The sequence below is a fragment of the Cherax quadricarinatus genome, chromosome 9, assembly GCF_038502225.1.
Source record: "Cherax quadricarinatus isolate ZL_2023a chromosome 9, ASM3850222v1, whole genome shotgun sequence".
In the NCBI taxonomy this organism is placed as follows: Eukaryota; Metazoa; Arthropoda; class Malacostraca; order Decapoda; family Parastacidae; genus Cherax; species Cherax quadricarinatus.
In genome coordinates, this window is record NC_091300.1 from 1,805,066 (window position 1) to 1,830,639 (window position 25,574).

General features: G+C 44.6%; 1 long non-coding RNA gene across 1 annotated transcript in view; it reads left to right on the forward strand.

The window, feature by feature from the left end:
- LOC138852484 (uncharacterized) overlaps nt 1-25,574 on the forward strand; it is a 40,417-nt gene that overhangs the window by 8,740 nt on the left and 6,103 nt on the right. Inside the window, exon 2 of the long non-coding RNA XR_011391799.1 lies at nt 8,669-8,924. This is a non-coding gene — a long non-coding RNA (uncharacterized lncRNA). The remainder of the gene's footprint in view (nt 1-8,668; nt 8,925-25,574) is intronic.

A 25,574-nucleotide genomic window follows, 5' to 3' on the forward strand; every position in this document is an offset into this window, starting at 1 on the left:
TTTTGTGATTTTTTAACTCAGGATATCTGATTTTAGAAAAACAAATATTAAAATTCTGCAGCTTATGTATAGGTTGCGAGATTTAAGGTAGGCGAGTGCAAGTATGTATATCTGGCAAGTTAGACACCCGCATACCCTCCCATCTGGCACACACCACCCGGGTATTTTTCCCTACCAGTAAAACACACCCGTCCTTCACAATAAGTAACGAGGGAGTATTTTCCAGCTATTTTAGCAACAACGATGTCTACCCCTGTAAAACGCGCTTTATGTAAAACAAGAAATAAGGATATAGTTTTGCATGCAAAGTGGAATAATTATGAATTATAGTAGTTATACATTCTTATCTACTGAACCAGAGGTGCGTTTTGAAGTGTCAAATAATCTGTTAATTTTTATGGTGAAAGTCCTTCAAATTAATGTAGTTAATATTATAAAAATTAATCTCAGGTTTGAGAGGGGCTGTGTTTGCCGCACAGCACATACCCTTTAGCTCTGGGACTAGTCTTGTTGTAACTCTTTACATTTTATCTAGTTAAGTGTGATGCCTAATCAGATGAGAGTTTCATGTTGGTCCTGCATACTCGAAGATCGGCATGGCATATATATCATATACAGTGTTGCGTATTGTTTGTTGAGATTCCTGAAAACTGATCTTTTGATTTGCCAAACGCACTAAAGCTGCAGAGGTTATTTGGTTGGTACTATGCGTACCTCGAGGATCTTCTCCCCGAGTAAGGTTTATGACCTTTGTTCCTCGAGCCTGTACTTTATTTTTGGTCTTTGCCCTTCCCCAATTTCCGTAACCTTGCACTTGGTGGGGCTGAATTTCAATAACCACTCGTCAGCTCTGCAGTTTGTCCAATTCCGTCTGTGGTCTTTTATTGTACTCTCCTGTTTTTATCCCTAAAAATTTCATATCATCTGCTGACAAGGATACATCAGCATCTATTTCTTCCGGCATGACATGTTCACGTACACCGGAAACAGTACCCGTCGCAATACCTATCCTTGCGGAGCCCCATTTGTCACTTTAGATCTCAAGGGATAATCAAGAAAACATCGCCTTGATGCCGGTGAGGTTCTCTTGATTCAAGGAAGTTAACATATCCTCTTCCATGGATCGAACCTGATCGCCACCCATTCTCCATGTGCTGTATGACCCCTACAGGTTCAGCGCTTCACCCTGGTGGTGGTGATGATGATGATGATGATGATGATGATGATGATGATGATGATGATGATGATGATGATGATGATGATGATGATGATGATGATGATGATGATGATGATGATGATGATGATGATGATGATGATGATGATGATGATGATGATGATAGCTGCACTTGCCCATTCCGATGTCTCTCCGGACAACCATTTTCTGCTTTCTTCGTGTTAGGCATTCCTTGATCCATTGCAGTACTTTCCTTGTTAGTACTGCCTGCTACTCTAGGTTTTGTCAAACGTTTTCTTGTAGTCCAAAATACTCAGTCTACCCACCCCATTTTTGTTTTACTTCTGTTGCCTTGACACAAAACTCAAGCAGGTGTACGAGACAGGATTTGCCATCTGTTCGACGCGAAAGGACTTTAAGGGTTGTAGAATGCAGATGCTGTAGCATACGGATATGAATATCATCTGGCTCAGCTGCCGATGACCGGCAAACAGAAAGCGTGAACTATAGCTCTTAGAGAGTAAAAGGTACATTATATGGTTCCATCCCATTAGAAGAGAAATCCAAGGGCGACTGCTCCCTGGCAGACCTAGAAGCGAGAAATGAGGGACAGAGGTGAAGCCCTTGGGAGACACGGACAAGATAGTTCCCGATTTCCATGGCTACATCAAAGGTTCCGCAACACTAACACCAGGAATCCACAAAACAGGAGCTGGGTACAGAGCCCACTCGCCACACAACTTCCGTACCTTCTTCCAAACTGCACACACAGGGAAAGTCGAAGTAACAGTAGAAGCGTAGTCTTGCCGACAAGTGCATTTAGCGTCGTGTATGATGCGGCGAGTGACTGCCCTTGTTCGCTTAAATTCCAAAAGACGATCTGCAGTCCAATTATATCGATAATGGTCCCGTTTCAAATGCACTGCATGGGCACACGCAGGAGACTACCAAGGCATGCATGTCTGAGAATGACTGCCTGAAATTTGAGGAATAGAAAGTGACACTGCAGTCAAAACCAAGGTCGAAAACTGGTGCACCAGCTCATCAATAGAGAACGAAGACGGGTCCCCACAAAAAGCGGTAAGATGAGAGTATAAGTCCCAATTCGCTCGTCCAAATTGCCAACGAGGGCTACGAGGCGATCGGGAATATGTAGTAGAAGTAAGAATAATAGGAAAGTGATTACTGTCGTCCAAATCCGGGAGAACAGACCAAGCATAATCAAGGGCAATTGATGAGGAACAGATAGAAAGATCAATACAAGAGAGAGACTGAGTGAGAGTCAAAATAGGTGGGAGCACCCATATTTAAAACATGAAGAGGATGAGAAATGAGAAGTATCCAACTGATCACCACGAGAGTCACAGTGGGACCCTCCTCAAAGATGATGATGAGCGTTAAAATCACCTAACAACAAGATGGGCGGCGGCAGAAAAGAGATCAAGAATTGAACATCTGAAATGCAGAATGCACGGGAAGGGGAGAGATATAGAGAGCAAACTGTATACCACCTATGAAAATAAATACAGGCTGCAGTATAATGAAGCAGAGAACGATCAAAGACCTATTGAAACGGTATACCAATGTGCACAAGAAGTATACTCTCATTAAAAATTTCATCAGGAAAGGGATCAGAAGAATGCAACAGCACATAGCAAAAAATGAGACAAATAAAGTGAGAACCTTCAAAACTAGGGAGGCCAAGCCCATGATGACACTCTTCAGGTCACTTGTTCTATCTAGGCTGGAATATTGCTGCACACTAACAGCACCTTTCAAGGCAGGTGAAATTGCTGACCTAGAAAATGTACAGAGAACCTTCACGGCGCGCATAACGGAGATAAAACACCTCAATTATTGGGAGCGCTTGAGGTTCCTAAACCTGTATTCCCTGGAACGCAGGAGGGAGAGATACATGATTATATACACCTGGAAAATCCTAGAGGGACTAGTACCGAACTTGCACACGAAAATCACTCACTACGAAAGCAAAAGACTTGGCAGACGATGCACCATCCCCCCAATGAAAAGCAGGGGTGTCACTAGCACGTTAAGAGACCATACAATAAGTGTCAGGGGCCCGAGACTGTTCAACTGCCTCCCAGCACACATAAGGGGGATTACCAACAGACCCCTGGCAGTCTACAAGCTGGCACTGGACAAGCACCTAAAGTCAGTTCCGGATCAGCCGGGCTGTGGCTCGTATGTTGGTTTACGTGCAGCCAGCAGCAACAGCCTGGTTGATCAGGCTCTGATCCACCAGGAGGCCTGGTCTCAGACCGGGCCGCGGGGGCGTTGACCCCCGGAACTCTCTCCAGGTAAACTCCAGGTAAACTACGAAAGCAAAAGACTTGGCAGACGATGCACCATCCCCCCAATGAAAAGCAGGGGTGTCACTAGCACGTTAAGAGACCATACAATAAGTGTCAGGGGCCCGAGACTGTTCAACTGCCTCCCAGCATACATAAGGGGGATTACCAACAGACCCCTGGCAGTCTTCAAGCTGGCACTGGACAAGCACCTAAAGTCGGTTCCTGACCAGCCGGGCTGTGGCTCGTACGTTGGTTTGTGTGCAGCCAGCAGCAACAGCCTGGGTGATCAGGCTCTGATCCACCAGGAGGCCTGATCACAGACCGGGCCGCGGGGACGTTGACCCCCGGAACTCTCTCCAGGTAAACTCCAGGTATAACCGCTGAGCAAACTTTAGGCTCTTGTAACCCGACACATACTGGGGAAAACTGATAGAACAACACCTGGAGTTCTCCCCGATTACCCCTGAGGCCACAAATATTCCATTGTAAATAAGTTGTCATTCACAAAGATAGGTATGCCAACAATGAGAAGCGATAAAATCTACGGCCTAGTAGGATCGTTGAAATCAATGTGTTGAGGCAACGGAAAGCGTGTAACAAGGAGGAATCAGAATGCTGTGAAGGAAAAGATTGCTGCGAGGGTTGTGAAAAATAAAAAAGGGCATAAGGAGGCACACTGGTGTTCATCGAGGGTTTCGTCTCTGCAGTATAGTGTTTCAGCGGACAAGGAAGATGCCGATACCATGACTTCATGACTTCAGAGACAGGTGAGGTAGACCAAGTAGAGATCGGGGAGACTATGGAGGGAACCAAAGAGGTCTGAAAGGGAAGGGGAGTATGAACCTGGAGAGATGTGGCAGCAGGGACAGAAGAGTCCTGCGGTGGAACAGGAGAGGAAGGAGGCTAGAAGGGGACTGGGGAAGAAATCTGGGGAAAGGGAACAGGAGAAAAGGGGACCACACAAGGAGGGGTGAACCTCCACCTTTGTGTGAGAGTTAGAAAGAGGGTGAGAACTAAGCACCGGAGGAATGCGAAGAGACTTGGGCTTAGGAGACAGGTTCAACTTCACAGGTGATAGGCACGAAGAAGGTGCAGGCGTGCGAGGCCTTGCAGATTGAGAAACTAGCAGGAGAGATGAAAAAGTAGAAGTAGGAAGAGGTAAGGAGGTGGGGGTTTCAGGGGGTAAAACTGCAAAAGAATTAGAGATGGGGATGACCCCAGAAGACATGGCACCAGAGGAGCTGGTAGGCAGGCGACCCGCCAAGGCTGGAGGTCTCCTAGTTACTCAAGAATAAGGAACACGAGGAAGATTCTCCTGAAGGCAGAGCCAAGAGACAGCCATAGCACAAGGCCTTCACTCTCCGTAAGACAACAGATGTCACATTCATTAAGATAACCCTGACATCGGCAGGAAAAAGAATGATGAGTTACATTGCAATTAAGACAAGTGGGGGGAAGGCAAGACATATTGGCATGATCTGCAGCACCGCAGACATGGCACTCGGCCGCAGACCTCCAGTATTTAACGGGATGTCCGAAGCACCAACAATTTCGACACTGTAAAGTAAAAGGACACGTCCATTATGTTGCGGTGTCCGACAGATTGTAATAAAGTTGGTAGAATTACCGACAATATGTAAAGTAAAAGGACACGTCCATTATGTTGCGGTGTCCGACAGATTGTAATAAAGTTGGTAGAATTACCGACAATATATAAAGTAAAAGGACACATCCATTATGTTGCGGTGTCCGACAGATTGTAATAAAGTTGGTAGAATTACCGACAATATGTGTCCTTTTACTTTACATATTGTCGGTAATTCTACCAATTTTATTACAATTTCGACACTGTTGGGGTGTAGGGACCACTTAACGGACCCCTAGGCGATGTCCCACGATGTCAAAAGTTAAGCAGGCGATGTTACTGCGAAAGCACCTCTACCCGCAAGCGGATAAAACATATGTATCCACTTTGAGAATCGAAAGGTCCTGAAGGGCTAATTGCTCTAAAATATCATCACCGCAAGACAGAAAATCATGCTGTACAATGGTGTGTGGGAAGACCACAGTACCACTGCAAGAATTGAGAGTAGTGTGCTTGTGAACTGTGATAGGAACATTATCAATGGAAGTCAGATGGGTAAGATCATGAACTTGGTCTGTATTCTGAACTATAACGATGCACGCACCACTCCAAAGAGCGTGAAAGTATATACGTATTTTGGCCAATATGTCATAGAAGAGCTTTACCAATACTGTCATCTGAAAGATAATCAGTTGAAGATGTCGGTTGTAGGGAAAAGAGTTTGATCCACTGTGTACTTGTAAACATGGTGTGTAAAGGAAGTGGGTGTCGTGTAGGTCGTTGCTGAGTGGAAGGAGCAGAAATCGAAGAACCGTTGTCAGCAAATGGTCTGGAACATTTAGGCATGGGACCGCGGGCGGCCCGACCTGAGGCAGGTGGGGGATCCGAAAACCATCACACTGTGTTTGGGGAAGTCGGACGCATAGTTAAAGACTTACAAGAGGCAGAGGCACTAGAAAAAATAGGCGGAGCCTTGGCACCTGGAGCAGGTGACAAAGTGTCACCAGCAGGAGGTACAGGGGTATGGGAAAAGTCTGGAGAATGGTCCAATAACGAAGCTGGATCAGAACAGGATGCGGTAACAAAAAGAAGCCTGAAAGGAGGAGGGGAGTCACGGAATGAAGACTCCATGATGGTAGTACTTTCTTATTATTATTTTAAAGGAAAAAAAGAAAGAAGGAAAGAAAAAAAAAAAGAGGGACTGCGGAGAGACAGTTACTAGAAAGCATGTAAGAGCCGTAAGTTTCCCCTCTCATCTATGAGGACCTTGAGACCACCAGCAGTGCAAGTGCAGCGTGGAACCCGTGCCATACCCTACCCTTCACGCCAGTAAACCTGCACTCCAGGATAGTCACCTCCGCGGACAAAAGAGAGGGCGGCCGGATACCCGCCACAAAGCATACCTTCTTCGGCTGCCACCTCCTAGAACCAACAGGCAGCCTCTGGAGATACACCAGTCACCTGTAGGACACCCCGCCCCGCCTCCTGGAAATCTGGGAAGGGAACAGGTTGCCTCTGAGGATTCCAATGTCCAGAGGTCTTGATGAGGAGGTTGTATCCTTAATAAATACGTACTGCTGTCTGTTAGCAAGGTAAGTCTTTATATATGCAAGTGCATAGCCTCTAATACCGTAATGATCAAGTTTGTAAAGTAGGATGCTGTGGTCTGATGTATCAAAAGCTTACCTTAGGTCGATAAAGAGTCCTGGTGAAAATTCATTTTTTTCAAGTGCTGTGTAAAGTAGGTCTAGCATTTTTATAATTGCGTCATTTGTGCTTTTGTTTCTCCTGAAGCCAAACTGACAAGGATTGAGACTAGTTTATAATGTTATGAAGGAGTATGATCTCTTCTGTACGAGTTTCTCGAAGATTTTGGCTAGCAAAAGGAAGTTTGGCATTGATCTATAGTTGTCAACATCTTTCGGATCTCCACCTTTGTGTACTGAAATAACTCTTTCTATCTTGAGTATGTCGGGAAAGTGCTGGTTTCTAGTGATTTGTTAAAAAGTAATGTAATGGTGGATGAGAGGACATGAGCTGCTCGTTTGTACAGTAGTGGTGGGACGTAAGCTAAATTTCTTGATTTGTTGTTCAGCGAATTAATGATCAGGGTGACTTCAGTTGGCTCGGTTGGAGCAAGACAGAGGGATGTTGGGAATTTACTGTAACATTGAGTTGCAGATGACATCAATCCGCGTCCAGTAGACAGACTTTACATCTTTGTGAATTTGTTTGTGCTGAAAAATACTTGTAACTTATTTTAATTATAACTGTAATATGATGGGTAATCAGCCTTATTTTAACGAAACATTTCGAAGCATGATACTGGGACAGCTACAGTGTATCAACATCCTGTGTTGTTATAGCCAGATATCCAAGGAAGTGTGTTCTCTCTCACTCTCATAAACAATCACACACATACAGCACACCCCATCCCCCACGCACTCTCACACTCACACATTTATATATATATATATATATATATATATATATATATATATATATATATATATATATATATATATATATATATATATATATATATATATATATATATATATATATATATACCGTGAAAGAATAGTGAAATTCCAAGCGCTTTCGTGACTTTTCACATTATCATAGTTCCTTGATAATGTGAGAAGTCACGAAAGCGCTTGTAATTTCACTATTCTTTCACAGTGGTTGTTTTGCATATTCTGATATCATCTGTTTACTGCAATCTTATTACACACACACACACACACATATGCCGAATATGTAAAACTGGTCAATTAGCAAGAACTCATTTAAAATTAAGTCCTTTCTAAAATTTTCTCTTATACGTTTAAAGATATATTTTTTCATTAATGTTGATGTAAAAATTTATAATTTTGCACCAAAAGGAACTTAGAAAACTTACCTAACCTTATTATAACAATCGCAATTTATTTTAGCCTAACCCAACTAAATATATTTTAGATTTGTTTACAATAATTAAATACTAAACAAACACAGTGAAATATATTTTTTTCGTTAGGTTCAGAATGATTTTGGCGAAATTATTGCATACACAAATTTTCACTTGTCCTATATGGCAAGATGAGCGTTGCTATTTAAGCCAAGATCGCAAGTTCTGCCTATTCGGCACGACATATATATATATATATATATATATATATATATATATATATATGTTTGGAAATAGGGTAGTTGATGAGTGGAACAGTCTACCTAGTTGGGTTATTGAGGCTGGGACTTTGGGTAGTTTCAAATCTAGGTTGGATAAGTACATGAGTGGGAGGGGTTGGATTTGAGTGGGACTTTCACATCAGAGCTTATTTCTTGGGTGGCATTGAAAATTGGGTTGGGCAAATGTTTTGTTAGTGGGATGAATTGTAAAGGACCTGCCTAGTATGGGCCAGCAGGCCTCCTGCAGTGTTCCTCCTTTCTTATGTTCTTATGTTCTTTATATATATATATATATATATATATATATATATATATATATATATATATATATATATATATATTAGCACTGGAAAAAAGTAAATTTTTTCACATGTCTATATTTTCGGTATTCTTGTTCGTTAAGTTAATTAATATTTAATGGTCCAGGTTCCTGTGTGCTGCTCATACGGTATCATAAGGTCAGTGCTGCCAACTTGTGTAGATCCGTGATAAGAACACCAACCAGCTACAGCAGGACATAGTACTGAACAAGAGTGTAAGCAACCTCAGGCGCCGGCTAGTGACAACAGAAGTACAGTATATCTCTCCTTGGAATCATACAACCAAACCTTGTCACAACTCCCTCTCTCATCAGCTGGTAACCACTATGGGTTCTGTCGGCAGATTTTCAGAGGAATTCTGGGTAAGTTCTTTTCATATATGCAAATATAAATAGGTAATTGCACACACAGATCAAGAGACCATTGTTACCTGATGCCTCTAACTGAACACTTCCAGGATGGGGGGAAAGTGCAGCAAACTTGTATCCAGAGTGTATGTTAAGACTACAGGAGGAAAATTGTAGATGCCAAGGGTTTGAGCCACCGGACGTAATCAAAGAGCAAGCCAGTAGCATGCCAGAAGCAAGTCAGGGGCAGGTCAGGAGCAAGTCAGGGGCAGGTCAGGAGCAAGTCAGGGGCAGGTCAGGAGCAAGTCAGGGGCAGGTCAGGAGCAAGTCAGGGGCAGGTCAGGAGCAAGTCAGGGGCAGGTCAGGAGCAGGCCAGGAGCAAGTCGGGAGCAAGTCAGAAGCAAGCCAGCAACGAGTCAGGAGTAAGTCAGCAACAAGCCAGCAAAAGATAAAAATAATATAATCAAGGAAAGCTCTAAACATGAAAAGATCATACCACACTGCAGGAAGGTCCAACGAGGACCATCGTTGTTGCCTGTGGTTGCGGAGTTGTTCAGACATCAAAGAAACAATCCAGGAAAGGAATACCACACGTAAACCGACGTACGACTCACAGCCTGTCTGATCAGGTACTGACTTTAGGTGCCTGTTCAGAGTCATCTTGAAGACAGCCAGGGATCTATTGGTAATCCACCTTATGTATGCTGGGAGGCAGCTGAATAGTCTTGGGGCCCCTGGCACTTATTGTGTTGTCTCTTATCGTGCTAGTGGCGCCTCTGCTTTTCATTGGGGAAATGTTGCATCTCCTGCCGAGTCTTTTGCTTTCATAAAGAGTGATTTTCGTGTGCATATTTGGTACTAATCCCTCTAGGATTTTCCAAGTGTATATAATCACGTATCTCTCCCACCTATGTTCCAGGGAATACAAGTCGAGGAACTTCAACTGTATTCCCTGGAACGCAGGCGAGAGAGATACAAGATAATATACACTTGTGTACGAATGGTATATAATACCGACAAGATGAGAGTAAGACACATGTGCAACATCTGGGTATCTTTATTGTAGACGTTTCGCCATCCAGTGGCTTTATCAATACAAATTCTAGGACATAACTTGAAGACAGTAGAACTATGTACAGAAAATGAGGTAATCAGTCCCTCAACCTAGGAGTAGGTGCGAACAGCACCATAGTCGTGGAGATTCTGAAGCAGAAGAAAGAATCCTGGCGCTTATATAGTAACGTCAGGTGTAGCAGACGAGGGCATATTCACTGGTAGGCGGGATTCCCCAGTGGAAGTAGGTCCTTCCCAAAGAGATGGGTTAGTTGTAGTAGTAGTTGTCGTAGTCGTGAAGGTTATGTGCATGTCCTCAGAATATCGATTCCATGATGTTGCAGTGTCTGACAAGTTGTGTACGAATGGTATATAATACCGACAAGATGAGAGTAAGACACATGTGCAACATCTGGGTATCTTTATTGTAGACGTTTCGCCATCCAGTGGCTTTATCAATACAAATTCTAGGACATAACTTGAAGACAGTAGAACTATGTACAGAAAATGAGGTAATCAGTCCCTCAACCCAGTCCTAGAATTTGTATTGATAAAGCCACTGGATGGCGAAACGTCTACAATAAAGATACCCAGATGTTGCACATGTGTCTTACTCTCATAATATACACTTGGAAGGTCCTGGAGGGATTGGTATCAAACTTGCACACGAAAATCACTCCCTATGAAAGCAAAAGACTCGGCAGGAGATGTAACATTCCCCCGATGAAAAGCAGTGGCGCCACGAGTACATTGAGAGACAGCACAATAAGTGTCCGGGGCCCAAGACTGTTCAGTTGCCTCCCAGCATACATAAGGGGGATTGTCAATAGACCCCTGGCTGTCTTCAAGAAGGCACTGGACAGGCACCTAGTCAGTATTTGACCAACCGGGCTGTGGTTCGTACGTCAGCTTGCGTGCGGCTAGCAGTAACAGCCTGGTTGACCAGACCCTGATCCACCATGAGGCTTGGTCTCAGACCGGGCCGCGGGGGCGTTGACTCCCGAAACCCTCTCCAAGTAGGTGTTTTATCGTACTTATGTGTGCTGTGAAAGTTCTCTGTATATTTTGTAGGTCAGCAATTTCACCTGCCTTGAAAGGTGCTGTTAGTGTGCAGCAATATTGCAGCCTAGATAGAACAAGCAACCTGATGAGTGTCAACATGGGCTTGGTATCCATGGTTTTGAAGGCTCTCATTATCCATACTGTCATTTTTCTAGCAGATGCGATTGATACAATGTTGTTGTCTTTGAAAGTGAGATTCTCTGATATTATCACTCCCAGGTCCTCTACATTAGGTTTTCACTCTATTGTGTGGCTGGAATGTGTTTTATACTCCGATATAGTTTTAATTTCCCCACATTTTCCATATCAGAGTAATTGAAATTTTTCTTCATTGAACTTCATATTATTTTCTGCAAGCCCATTTAAAGATTTGGTTGATGTCCGCCTGGAGACTAGCAATGTCTTTAATGGAGGACACTGTCATGCAAATTCGTGTGTCATTTGCAGAGGAAGACACGGTGCTGTGGCTTACATTCCTGTCTATGTCAGATATGAGGATGAGGAACAGGATGGGATCGAGTTTACCTGGAGTTTACCTGGAGAGAGTTCCGGGGGTCAACGCCCCCGCGGCCCGGTCTGAGACCAGGCCTCCTGGTGGATCAGAGCCTGATCAACCAGGCTGTTGCTGCTGGCTGCACGCAAACCAACATACGAGCCACAGCCCGGCTGATCCGGAACTGACTTTAGGTGCTTGTCCAGTGCCAGCTTGAAGACTGCCAGGGGTCTGTTGGTAATCCCCCTTATGTGTGCTGGGAGGCAGTTGAACAGTCTCGGGCCCCTGACACTTATTGTATGGTCTCTTAACGTGCTAGTGACACCCCTGCTTTTCATTGGGGGGATGGTGCATCGTCTGCCAAGTCTTTTGCTTTCGTAGTGGGTGATTTTCGTGTGCAAGTTCGGTACTAGTCCCTCTAGGATTTTCCAGGTGTATATAATCATGTATCTCTCCCTCCTGTGTTCCAGGGAATACAGGTTTAGGAACCTCAAGCGCTCCCAATAATTGAGGTGTTTTATCTCCGTTATGCGCGCCGTGAAAGTTCTCTGTACATTTTCTAGGTCGGCAATTTCACCTGCCTTGAAAGGTGCTGTTAGTGTGCAGCAATATTCCAGCCTAGATAGAACAAGTGACCTGAAGAGTGTCATCATGGGCTTGGCCTCCCTAGTTTTGAAGGTTCTCATTATCCATCCTGTCATTTTTCTAGCAGATGCGATTGATACAATGTTATGGTCCTTGAAGGTGAGATCCTCCGACATGATCACTCCCAGGTCTTTGACGTTGGTGTTTCGCTCTATTTTGTGGCCAGAATTTGTTTTGTACTCTGATGAAGATTTAATTTCCTCATGTTTACCATATCTGAGTAATTGAAATTTCTCATCGTTGAACTTCATATTGTTTTTCTGCAGCCCACTGAAAGATTTGGTTGATGTCTGCCTGGAGCTTTGCAGTGTCTGCAATGGAAGACACTGTCATGCAGATTCGGGTGTCATCTGCAAAGGAAGACACGGTGCTGTGGCTGACATCCTTGTCTATGTCGGATATAAGGATGAGGAACAAGATGGGAGCGAGTACTGTGCCTTGTGGAACAGAGCTTTTCACCGTAGCTGCCTCGGACTTTACTCTGTTGACGACTACTCTCTGTGTTCTGTTAGTGAGGAAATTATAGATCCATCGACCGACTTTTCCTGTTATTCCTTTAGCACGCATTTTGTGCGCTATTACGCCATGGTCACACTTGTCGAAGGCTTTTGCAAAGTCTGTATATATTACATCTGCATTCTTTTTGTCTTCTAGTGCATTTAGGACCTTGTCGTAGTGGTCCAATAGTTGAGACAGACAGGAGCGACCAGGCCTTTTGGAACAGAACTTTTCACAGTAGCCGCTTCAGACTTTACTCTGTTTACTACTACTCTTTGTGTTGTTTGTTAGATTATAAATCCATCTACCAACCTATCCTGTTATTCCTTTAACACGGATTTTGTACGCTATTACACCATGGTCACACTTGTTGAAGGCTTTCGCAAAGTGTGTATACTACATCTGGGTTTTGTCTGTCTTTAGGCACATTCAAGACCTTGTCGTAGTGGTCCAGTAGTTGGGACAGGTAGGAGTGACCTGCTCTAAACCCATATTGCCCTGGGTTGTGTAACTGGTGGGCATCTAAATGAGTTGTGATCTTACTTCTTAGAGCCCTTTCAAAGGTTTTTAAGATATGGGATGCTAGCGCTATTGGTCTGTACTTCTTTGCTATTGCTTTGCTGCCCCTTTTGTTGAGTGGGGCTATGTTTGTTTTTAGCAGCTGTGGGATGACCCCTGTGTCCATGCTCTCTCTCCATAGAATGCTGAAAGCACGTGACATGGAAACTGCAAAATTTCTAAAACATTAGCATAGGTGATACTCAACCAGGCAAAGCACCACCTGCCCAACAACACAGGAGTCACATGATCTCATCGTCTACCCGGCATCCCAATATGGTATTCTTCAGGTCACCATGCGTCACTCACACCTCACTCTCCGCCTGTATGTACTGTGTTTTAACCTCTGTATGTAGCAGAAGTGATCAAGGTCCCAGGGCCGAAACGTTATCTACTAAATATGTCATAGTGTTTGCTTATGTGTCTTTCTAAACTAACCTGTCGGTATATATTACCAGGTTTATACCATCCTGTCTACCAAGGAAACATGCTCAACGTTTCCAACCATGTTGGACAGGCACCTAAAGTCAGTACCTGACCAGCCTGGCTGTGGTTCGTACGTTAGTTTGCGTGCGGCCAGCAGGAACAGCCTGGTTGATCAGGCCCTGATCCACCGTGAGGCTTTGTCACAGACAGAGCCACGGGGGTGGTGGCTCCCGAAACTCTCTCCAGATATGCCGGGACTCGAACCACAGACACTCAGTACATGAGCTGAATGCCCTTGATGATGAATGGGATCAAATGTATAAATAGTAGTCATTGTAGTCGAGTTTAGATATGATTAGGGCTGAATGAAGGTGATGAAAGGCCCATCTATTAGCTCCCCAAGAAAGATACCTGAACCTACCTGGTTAGAGTTTGAAGGAGGTCCAGGCGGCTATAACAAGCAACTTTCAGGCAGGTTATGTGAGGCTTCCAGGACATTCGGCGATCCAGCAGAAGGCTGAGAAATTTAACCATATCCTGTTCAGGTATCCGGGAGTCATACAAGTAGAACATTACGAGGGATATTAGGGCATTTTGTGAAAATTATCTGGTGAGTTTTAGTAAAAGAAATTTTAAACCCTTCAGTAGTGGCCCAAACTGCAAGCATGATCTACATAAACGACATAGATGAGGGCATAAAGAGCGACATCGGCAAGTTTGCCGATGACACCAAAATAGGCCGTCGAATTCATTCTGACGAGGACATTCGAGCACTCCAGGAAGATTTGAATAGACCGATGCAGTGGTCGGAGAAGTGGCAGATGCAGTTTAATATAGACAAATGCAAAGTTCTAAGTGTTGGACAGGACAATAACCATGCCACATATAAACTAAATAATGTAGATTTTAATATTACGGATTGCGAAAAAGATTTAGGAGTTCTGGTTAGCAGTAATCTGAAACCAAGACAACAGTGCATAAGTGTTCGCAATAAAGCTAATAGAATCCTTGGCTTCATATCAAGAAGCATAAATAATAGGAGTCCTCAGGTTGTTCTTCAACTCTATACATCCTTGGTTAGGCCTCATTTAGATTATGCTGCACAGTTTTGGTCACCGTATTACAGAATGGATATAAATTCTCTGGAAAATGTACAAAGGAGGATGACAAAGTTGATCCCATGTATCAGAAACCTTCCCTATGAGGATAGACTAAGGGCCCTGAATCTGCACTCTCTAGAAAGACGTAGAATTAGGGGTGATATGATTGAGGTGTATAAATGGAAGACAGGAATAAATAAAGGGGATGTAAATAGTGTGCTGAAAATATCTAGCCTAGACAGGACTCCCAGCAATGGTTTTAAGTTGGAAAAATTCAGATTCAGGAAGGATATAGGAAAGTACTGGTTTGGTAATAGAGTTGTGGATGAGTGGAACAAACTCCCGAGTACAGTTATAGAGGCCAGAACGTTGTGTAGCTTTAAAAATAGGTTGGATAAATACATGAGTGGATGTGGGTGGGTGTGAGTTGGACCTGATAGCTTGAGCTACCAGGTCGGTTGCCGTGTTCCTCCCTTAAGTCAATGTGACCTGACCTGACTAGGTTGGGTGCATTGGCTTAAGCCGGTAGGAGACTTGGGCCTGCCTCGCATGGGCCAGTAGGCCTTCTGCAGTGTTCCTTCGTTCTTATGTTCTTATAGCAAACTGGAGAGAAACCGCTACACAGCAACAGTCAGCACCCGCCCAAGCTATAACAAAATCTCCAACATAGAGTGATAACCAAACAGTGGAAGGCAGAACAGAGGTAAGATCATTAATGATGAGCAGAAAGAGGATAGTGTTAAGAACACAGCCTTGAGGTACACCTTCAACCTGGACCAGGTCAAGGGAAATGCTGTTATTTACCCAGACACGGAGGTATCTCTCTGATAAGAAATGTGGGAAATTATGGGGATGAGCTTCACAGGTACATTCCTGAAATATTTCATCCACATAATTTGAGGGAGACACAACTAAGCAACAATTTATTGCATATACCAATGTTAGTTGTACCTCAGAGATAGGTGGGATTTTAGAGACACTAGGTTGCACCATGCCTCTCCGAGATCCACACACTTTCCCACCCATAAACAAAGTCGGGCCTATCTAATATTACAACATAAAAATTAATATCAGTAATATTGGTAAATTACAAGATACTGAGTGGACTGTATGACGGTTTGTGACTTGAAAGGAGAGGTGGGGAGTCTGCTGAGTAAACAGCATGAGCACTCACCACTTAATTACTGGATCACAATTATTATTTGTGGAACACATCCTGACGCTACCCTAACAGCTAGAATTTACGATGGCCAACGCAAAACTACTGTTGATAAATTAGACACATGTGCAACTCTTGGGTATCTTTATTGAGGAAACGTTTCGCCACACAGTGGCTTCATCAGTCCATACGTAGGAGAAACTTTTTCCTACGTAGGAGAAACTTTCTCCTACGTATGGACCGATGAAGCCACTGTGTGGCGAAACGTTTCCTCAATAAAGATACCCAAGAGTTGCACATGTGTCTAATTTATCAACATGTCGGTTCTCTGAACCATTCATCTGCAAAACTACTGTACATTATGAGTGTCACTTAGCTAAGGTGTGCTGTTGGGAAGAATGCAGAGTCCTCTGTTTTTCAATCCTTGTTGCTGAATTGTAAGGGTTTTCCACACTAATTATCCCAATTCTTCAGTGGGGAATGTGTCAGCAATTTATAAATTACGATTGAGGCTAATATACACCAATTTGACCTCGATGACGCCTGATTACATTACACAAAATGTCACAACCAGTATTCCCAGATTACGTATTCCATTATGGCGTCTCCCCCTGTATGTATCACTCTGCGGCTGCTGCACATCCTCCTTCACACCAAATTTCTCCAAGGGTCAAATCACCATGACATTTTAATACACAATTATTATATTATTCATATTTACACATGCTGAATTTAGGAAAATTACAAAAATCCACAATGCCTGAAAAATCCCAACCCCCTAAATTGCCATCATTTGTTGCATATAACCTCAAATATACTAACTCTTGTGTTCTATATATTAAAAAATCACTTCCCCATCAACTTCTTGCACATAAGAAAACAGAGGGGCTACAGTATCACGGTGTTAGGATTTATATTGGGAACTCTGCTCCCAACATATTTAACTTGTATGCTCCTGCTGATAAGTTTAATTACTTGGAGCTTCCAACTTGTGCTCATTCTGAACCTACTTTTATTATTGGTGACTATAATGCGAGACACAAAAGCATTGGAAACTCTCAGTTTGGTAATCGTAATGGTAAACAACTGTTGTCACTCTTAAACAGTCATGATAATGTGCAAATTGTAGGTGACCTTGAACCCACACATATGTATGGAGGTGTCCTTGATCTGTGTCTTGGCTTCAACATTACTTCTGCCAGCTGTGAGTCTTCAATTGTAACAGATATATCATCAGATCATTTCCCAAGGCTAACCTTTCTAGATATTGGTAATACTATCCTTCCTGGTGGGATATTCAAACGGAAACGTTTTAATGTTGCCCCTGATCAGCATGATGATTTTGTTGCACATGTGACTGACTGGTGTAATTCCTATGAGTGTACCTCTGTGAGCAGTATTCAGAACTACTTAGAGCCGCCTCTGAAACCTCCTACTCTAAATCCAACTGACTTCCATAATAATCATAAATCTTATAAAAACTGTACCTCTTACAATGATTCTAAACTTCGAACATTGAAACGTACTGCTCGGAGACTAGGCCTAGCCTATAGAAACCATCGTAGCCCTGAAATGCTGAGCCTCTTCCAAACTGCCCTTGCTGCTGCCAGAGAGCGTATGACAGAGCTGCGACAAACAGATTGGAAACAATTTGTCAATGGTCTCAATGCTCACACCCCACTTAGCCGGGCATGGAGAGACATAAATAGATTATTATTATAATCAAAAAGAAGCGCTAAGCCACAAGGGCTATACAGCGCTGCAGGGCAGGAAGGAAGCGAGGGCATCAGGTGGCAAAAGGGAGATGGATGAGTAATAGGTTACGGATAACAGCGGGGCAGTGGATGGTGAAAGGGTAAAGGGCAGCAAGAGACTGAACTAGAAAGGGCTGAGGGGAGTGCGAAAGGTATCATCATCAGAGTTTGTGGAGTAAATCAGTCGTTGTCAAGAAGTCAATGAGAGAGTCAGGATTAAAGGAGGGTCCATCAGCAAGAAGGGAAGGTAAAGAGAGAGTAGTAGAACGAAGACGACGTTGGAGGTAAATCCAGATATGGCAAGCACGAGGAAATTAAATCTTCATGAGAGTACAAAACAAATTCTGGCCACAAAATAGAGCGAAACACCAACGTCAAAGACCTGGGAGTGATCATGTCGGAGGATCTCACCTTCAAGGACCATAACATTGTATCAATCGCATCTGCTAGAAAAATGACAGGATGGATAATGAGAACCTTCAAAACTAGGGATGCCAAGCCCATGATGACACTCTTCAGATCACTTGTTCTATCTAGGCTGGAATATTGCTGCACACTAACAACACCTTTCAAGGCAGGTGAAATTGCTGACCTAGAAAATGTACAGAGAAGCTTCACGGCGCGCATAACGGAGATAAAACACCTCAATTACTGGGAGCGCTTGAGGTTCCTGAACCTGTATTCCCTGGAACGCAGGCAGGAGAGATACATGATTATATACACCTGGAAAATCCTAGAGGGACTAGTACTGAACTTGCACACGAAAATCACTCACTACGAAAGCAAAAGACTTGACAGACGATGCAACATCCCCAGAATGAAAAGCAGGGGTGTCAATAGCACGTTAAGAGACCATACAATAAGTGTCAGGGGCCCGAGACTTTTCAACTGCCTCCCAGCATACATAAGGGGGATTACCAACAGACCCCTGACAGTCTTCAAGCTGGCACTGGACAAGCACCTAAAGTCGGTTCCTGACCAGCCGGGCTGTGGCTCGGACGTTGGTTTGTGTGCAGCCAACAGTAACAGCCTGGTTGATCAGGCTCTGATCCACCAGGAGGCCTGGTCACAGACCGGGCCATGGGGGCGTTGACCCCTGGAACTCTCTCCAGGTAAACTCCAGGAGGGGAGTCTAACAGAATGTGGCTAATCGATACTGGAACTTGACACTGCTCACAGAGAGGAACAGGGTGCCTCTCCATGAGATACCCATGAGTAAAACGAGTGTGGCCAATGCGAAGGCGGGAGAGAGTGGTCTCCCAACCTCGACACTGATGACAAGAAGATGGCCAGTAACCTATGCTCGGTTTAATAGAATGAAGTTTGTTACCGAGCAGAGTTGACCAACATTGTTGCCAACGGGTGTGAAGGTGGGTAGCTATTGCAGCAAAATAGTGCAGAAATGGAACACCTCTATAGGAAATTGGTAGGTCATGTACTGCTGACCGCGCAGCAGTGTCTGCCTGTTCATTGCCCTGTACGTCGACATGACCAGGGACCCAACAAAAAACAATATCTTTATGCTTGGTAGAGATACAGTGTAGCCAAAGTTGGGTACGGAGAACTAGGGAGTGAGATGTATCAAATTTTCGTACAGCCTGTAGAGCACTAAGGGAGTCTGAGACTACCACAAATGATGACACAGGCATAGATGCAATACGAATAAGTGCTGTAAGAATGGCATACAATTCAGCAGTGAAAATGCTAGCCGAAGATAGTAAATGCCCTCGCACGATGCTGTCCGGAAACACTGCTGCGAATCCGACACCGTCTGAAGACTTAGAGCCATCTGTGTACACAGCGATGGCATGAGAATGAGAGTGGAAGTGTTCAAGAAAAAGAGAGCGGGAAGCCACCATAAGCAGTTGTGCTTTCGAGCAAGGGAGTGAGAAAGAACAGACCCGAACAGCTGGAACTTCCCAGGGGGGTTTACCTGGAGAGAGTTCCGGGGGTCAACGCCCCCGCGGCCCGGTCTGTGACCAGGCCTCCTGGTGGATCAGAGCCTGATCAACCAGGCTGTTGCTGCTGGCTGCACGCAAACCAACGTACGAGCCACAGCCCGGCTGATCCGGAACTGACTTTAGGTGCTTGTCCAGTGCCAGCTTGAAGACTGCCAGGGGTCTGTTGGTAATCCCCCTTATGTGTGCTGGGAGGCAGTTGAACAGTCTCGGGCCCCTGACACTTATTGTATGGTCTCTTAACGTGCTAGTGACACCCCTGCTTTTCATTGGGGGGATGGTGCATCGTCTGCCAAGTCTTTTGCTTTCGTAGTTAGTGATTCTCGTGTGCAAGTTCGGTACTAGTCCCTCTAGGATTTTCCAGGTGTATATAATCATGTATCTCTCCCTCCTGCGTTCCAGGGAATACAGGTTTAGGAACCTCAAGCGCTCCCAATAATTGAGGTGTTTTATCTCCGTTATGCGCGCCGTGAAAGTTCTCTGTACATTTTCTAGGTCGGCAATTTCACCTGCCTTGAAAGGAGCTGTTAGTGTGCAGCAATATTCCAGCCTAGATAGAACAAGTGACCTGAAGAGTGTCATCATGGGCTTGGCCTCCCTAGTTTTGAAGGTTCTCATTATCCATCCTGTCATTTTTCTAGCAGATGCGATTGATACAATGTTATGGTCCTTGAAGGTGAGATCCTCCGACATGATCACTCCCAGGTCTTTGACGTTGGTGTTTCGCTCTATTTTGTGGCCAGAATTTGTTTTGTACTCTGATGAAGATTTAATTTCCTCATGTTTACCATATCTGAGTAATTGAAATTTCTCATCGTTGAACTTCATATTGTTTTCTGCAGCCCACTGAAAGATTTGGTTGATGTCCGCCTGGAGCTTTGCAGTGTCTGCAATGGAAGACACTGTCATGCAGATTCGGGTGTCATCTGCAAAGGAAGACACGGTGCTGTGGCTGACATCCTTGTCTATGTCGGATATGAGGATGAGGAACAAGATGGGAGCGAGTACTGTGCCTTGTGGAACAGAGCTTTTCACCGTAGCTGCCTCGGACTTTACTCTGTTGACGACTACTCTCTGTGTTCTGTTAGTGAGGAAATTATAGATCCATCGACCGACTTTTCCTGTTATTCCTTTAGCACGCATTTTGTGCGCTATTACGCCATGGTCACACTTGTCGAAGGCTTTTGCAAAGTCTGTATATATTACATCTGCATTCTTTTTGTCTTCTAGTGCATTTAGGACCTTGTCGTAGTAAAGAAAAGTGAGATGCTACAAGAACATATAAAGGTGGTAACTGAAGGGAAGACAAGAGCGAATGTAGGCGAAGAGAAAAGGGACGGAGCAAACAGGGGCGGCGAACAAATAAAGAATATCTACTAATATCGGTGAGCATTCTATAAATGGAAGGATTGTGGAGATCGTGAGAGCATACATAGTAGCGAAGGCAATGGGCATCATGGCGATCAGACAAGGATGGAACATTCGCTTCTGCATAGAGGCTCTCAACAGGGGAAGAGCAAAAAGCACCAAGGCATAAACGTAATCCTTGGGGGGTTAAGGCTAGAGAGAGTAGCAGGAGAGGCTGCTGAATAAATCATAACTGAGTTTCGATAAAACGAGGGCTGAATGTAGGCGAAGCAGAGTTCGATGATCAGCTCCCCAGGAAAGATGAGCAAGGGTTTTAAGAAGGTTTAGCCGGCTATGACAAGTTGCCTTCAGAGAGGTAATGTGAGGTTTCCAGGGTAACCTACGGTCAAAGACAAGGCCTAGAAACCTGACTGTATCACGTTCGGGGATACGAGAGCCATAGAGATACAAAGGATGATCAGAGATGACAGAGCGTCTAGTGAAAGTAATTTGGTGAGTTTTGGTACTGGAAAATTTAAACCCATGCGTGGTGGCCCAAGTGGAAACACGGTCGACCGCATGCTGGAGAGAAATTGCAATGAGATGACAGTCAGCGCCTGCACAAGCAATAGCGAAGTCATCAACATAGAGTGATGACCAAATATTGGGTGGAAGAACAGAGGCCAAATCATTTATAGCAAGGAAAAAAAGTGTTGTGCTCAGAACACATCCCTGAGGGACACCTTCAGCTTGGACAAAGTCCGGGGAAAGCACATTATTGACTTGAACATGGAAGTGTCTGTCAGTTAAAAAGTTCTTAAGGAAGGATGGTAGATTGCCTCGGAGGCCTAAGGAGTGGGCTTGGGCCAAAATATTATACCTCCAAGTTGTGTCATATGCCTTCTCAAGGTCAAAAAATATGGCAATAACTGAGTGATTATTTGGAAAGGCATTACGAACATACGTATCAAAGCGTAGTAAGGGGTCTATGGTAGAACGGCCCTTACGAAAGCCATATTGACTAGCGGAGAGACTGTTGTGTCTCTCTAAATACCACATTAAACGGCAATTTACCAGACGTTCCATCACTTTGCAAACTGCACTAGTAAGAGCGATGGGACGATAATGGGAGGCATCATGTCCTGTAGCACCTGGCTTGCGGAAAGGAAGAACAATGGCAGATTTCCACAACTGGGGAAGAACTCCTTGTGCCCAAATAAGATTGAAGAGGTGTAAGAGGACTACAAGGGCTGACTGATGTAAATGTTGTAACATACGAATATGAATGTCGTCAGGTCCAGCTGCCGATGATCAGCAAGCTGAGAGTGTTGCCTCCAGTTCCTGAAGTGTAAAAGGCATAGATAAGGGGCATAGATGGAGCCCCCGGGAAATACGGACCAGATGAGTGCCAATTTCAATGGCAACGTCAAGAGTGTTTGCTACATCAATACCGGCGACCCGTAGAACAGGAGCCGGGTCAGGAGAGTATTTACCAATCAATTTCCTCACTTTTTTCCAGACTGCACTCATAGAGGAAGCAGAGGTGATGGTGGAAACATAGTCTCGCCAGCAAGTGTGTTTAGCATCACAGATGACACGGCGAGCGATCGCACACTCTGCTTAAAATCAAGAAGTCTCTCATTGGTTCTATTGTATCGGTACCTGCCCCATGCAGCGTGTTTCAAACGTACTGCACGAGCAAAAGCAGGAGACCACCAAGGCACGCACTTCTGAGAATGCTTGCCTGAGGTTTGGGGTATAGAATGAGAAGCTGCGGTATAAACCGACGTCGAGAAGAGGTGTAGGAGCTCATCAATGGAGGATGAAGAAGGAACCTCACTAAAAGCAGTGAGCTGCGAGTAAAGGTCCCAATTTGCCCGATCAAATTGCCAGCGAGGGCTACAGAAAGGTGGTGAATATGAAGGAGAAGTAAGAATGATTGGAAAATGATTGCTGTCATGTAAGTCCGGTAGAACAGACCAGGTGAAGTCTAGTGCAGTGGAGGAAGAGCAGACTGATAGATCGATGCAAGAGAGAGTATGAGTACGAGGATCAAAATGGGTGGGAGTACCCGTATTTAAAACATAGAGGGGGTGAGAGGCGAGAAAAGCCTCCAACTGGATGCCACGTGAGTCACAATGAGACCCCCCCCCAGAGGAAATGGTGGGCGTTAAAATCACCAAGTAACAGAAGTGGTGGTGGTAAGGATGAAACAAGAAAGGCAAAGTCTGGGATAGAAAATGCTCGAGAAGGAGAGAGATATAAAGAACATATTGTAAACCACTTATTCAAGTGGATACGGGCTGCAGTGTAATGCAGCGAGGTATGGACAAATAGTTGACAGTATGGAATATCGTTGCGTAGAAGAAGGGCACTTTCATTAAAGGTCCCATCTGAGAAAGGATCCGAAGAATACAATAAATTATAGCCTGAGATAGGTTGGAAAACAGCTGAGTGTAATTTTGGTTCTTGTAAGCAAGCACCAACAAGGGAAAACCTGGAAAGCAACATCTGAAGCTCACCCCAATTACCCCTGAGGCCGCGGATATTCCACTGTAAATAGGCCATGATTGGCGATGAAGAAAATACCAGGAATCCATAGGGAAAGGCACCTACGGACTAGAGGGGTTAGAAAAGTCAACGTGTGGTGGCATTGGAAGACGTTCAAGCAGCGAAGGAATGGAGCGTTGAGAAGAAAGGGGTTGTGAAGATGGAGGAGAGGGAAGAGAAGGAACAGGAAGTGAATCAGTGTCCATTGAAGGTTTAGTCTCTGCAATATATTCTGAAATGGCTTCAAGTGTTTCTGAATTCAAAGATGTATGGGAGACCATATTGGAGGTAGAAGGGGGAGGGTGAGTAAAGACTGGGACAGTAATGGACTGTACCAAAGTAGAGGGGGATGAAAGAGTGTAAGGGACTGGAGATGAAGTGTGGGGGGGACAGAAGAGGCAGAAACCTGGGAGGTGGCAGAAGAGGGAGAAACTTGGGAGGGGACGGGGGTGGAAGGCATAATACGAGGAGGAGGGTGAATCTCCACACTTGTAATAGAGCCAGAGAGAGGGGAAGAACTAGGCACAGAGACTGGAAAGGTAAAGTGTGGAGGTGGAAGAAGGGAAGGAAGGGGCAAAGAAGATTTGAGCAATGTGGATTTTTTGGACTTCTGAGAAGTAGAGGGGCGATTGGTATAAGGTGTCGTACGAGGTCTTGTCGATACTGGGGCTTGTGAGGAAGGACGCGAAGATGTGAGAACAGACTGAGGTGTAGTCAGGACGTCGGAGCCAAGGACAGCAAAAGGATTAGATGCCAGAGTGGCTATGGGAGGGGTAACAACAGAGGAGGCTGCAGAAGATGGGACCCCAGAAGTGGGGGGATGTTTTGAAACACGAGAATAAGAAACATGGGGTAGTTTCCCTTGGAGGCGGAGATGAGTAACTGCCATAGCATAAGGGAGACCTGCCTCTTTGAGGCAACGGATTTCACGTTCATTTAAGTAGACCTGGCAACGGCGGGAGTATGAAGGGTGAGCTTCATTGCAATTAAGGCAAGATGGAGGTTGACTGCAAGATGTATTAGAATGGGCGTCGGCACCACAGACTGGGCATTCGGCTATAGATCTGCAATATTTCACTGGGTGACCAAAACGCCAGCAATTTCTACACTGTTGTGGTGTAGGTATCACCTTTCGAACTTGTAACCGATGTCCCATGACATATACAGAGGATGGGAGTTCTCGGCTGTCAAAAGTTAAACGAGCCACATTGCAAGGGTAACGTCTCCGCCCATGGGCAGGAAGGACGTAATTGTCTACTTTGAGGATTGGGAGATCCTGGAGTTCCAGCTGTTCAAGAATGTCATTGCCACATGACTGGAAATTCTGTTGGACTATGGTATGGGGCAGAATGACAGTACCACTACAAGAATTGAGAGAAAGTTGTTTTTTAATAGTGATAGAAGTAGTATCGATATTCGAAAGGAGAGAAAGATCACGAGCTTGGGTAGCATTCTGGACAGTGATGATGCACGTACCGCTCTTGAGAGCATGAAATGAAATATCTCTACCAACATGACACAGGAGCGCTTTGCCAATACTATGGTCAGAAAGATAGGCAGAAGAAGTCGGTCTTAAAGTAAAGAATTTAGTCCATTGTGTGGTCCGAAACTGAGCGTGGAGAGAGAGTGCATGACGTGTCGGTCTTTTCCGAGTAGAATGGGAAGGTAACGAAGGAGCATCATCAGGAGATTGACATTGGCGTTTAGGAGTAGGACCGGAGTTGGTCCGGTGTGAAATGGGCTGGAGATTCGAAAATTGCCGTACCGTAGAGGGAGAGGCCGGAAGCATAGTCAAAGGAGAGCAGAGGTCAGACAAATCGAAGGAGTCAGTCGAAGCCCCGGTACCTGAAATGGGTGAGGAAACAGCACCAGCAAGAGGTACAGGGGCATCAGGAGTGTCCGAAGAGTGGTCTAAAAACAAGGCAGGGTCAGAATGGGGTGTGGTATCAAGAAGGGGCCCGGGGGTAGTGGGTTCATGGGTTGGGTTCTCCATGGTTAGGTTACTCTTTTGCTTTTTGTTTTTAAGAAAAAAGAAAGAAGAAAAGAAAATAAAAATAAAAAG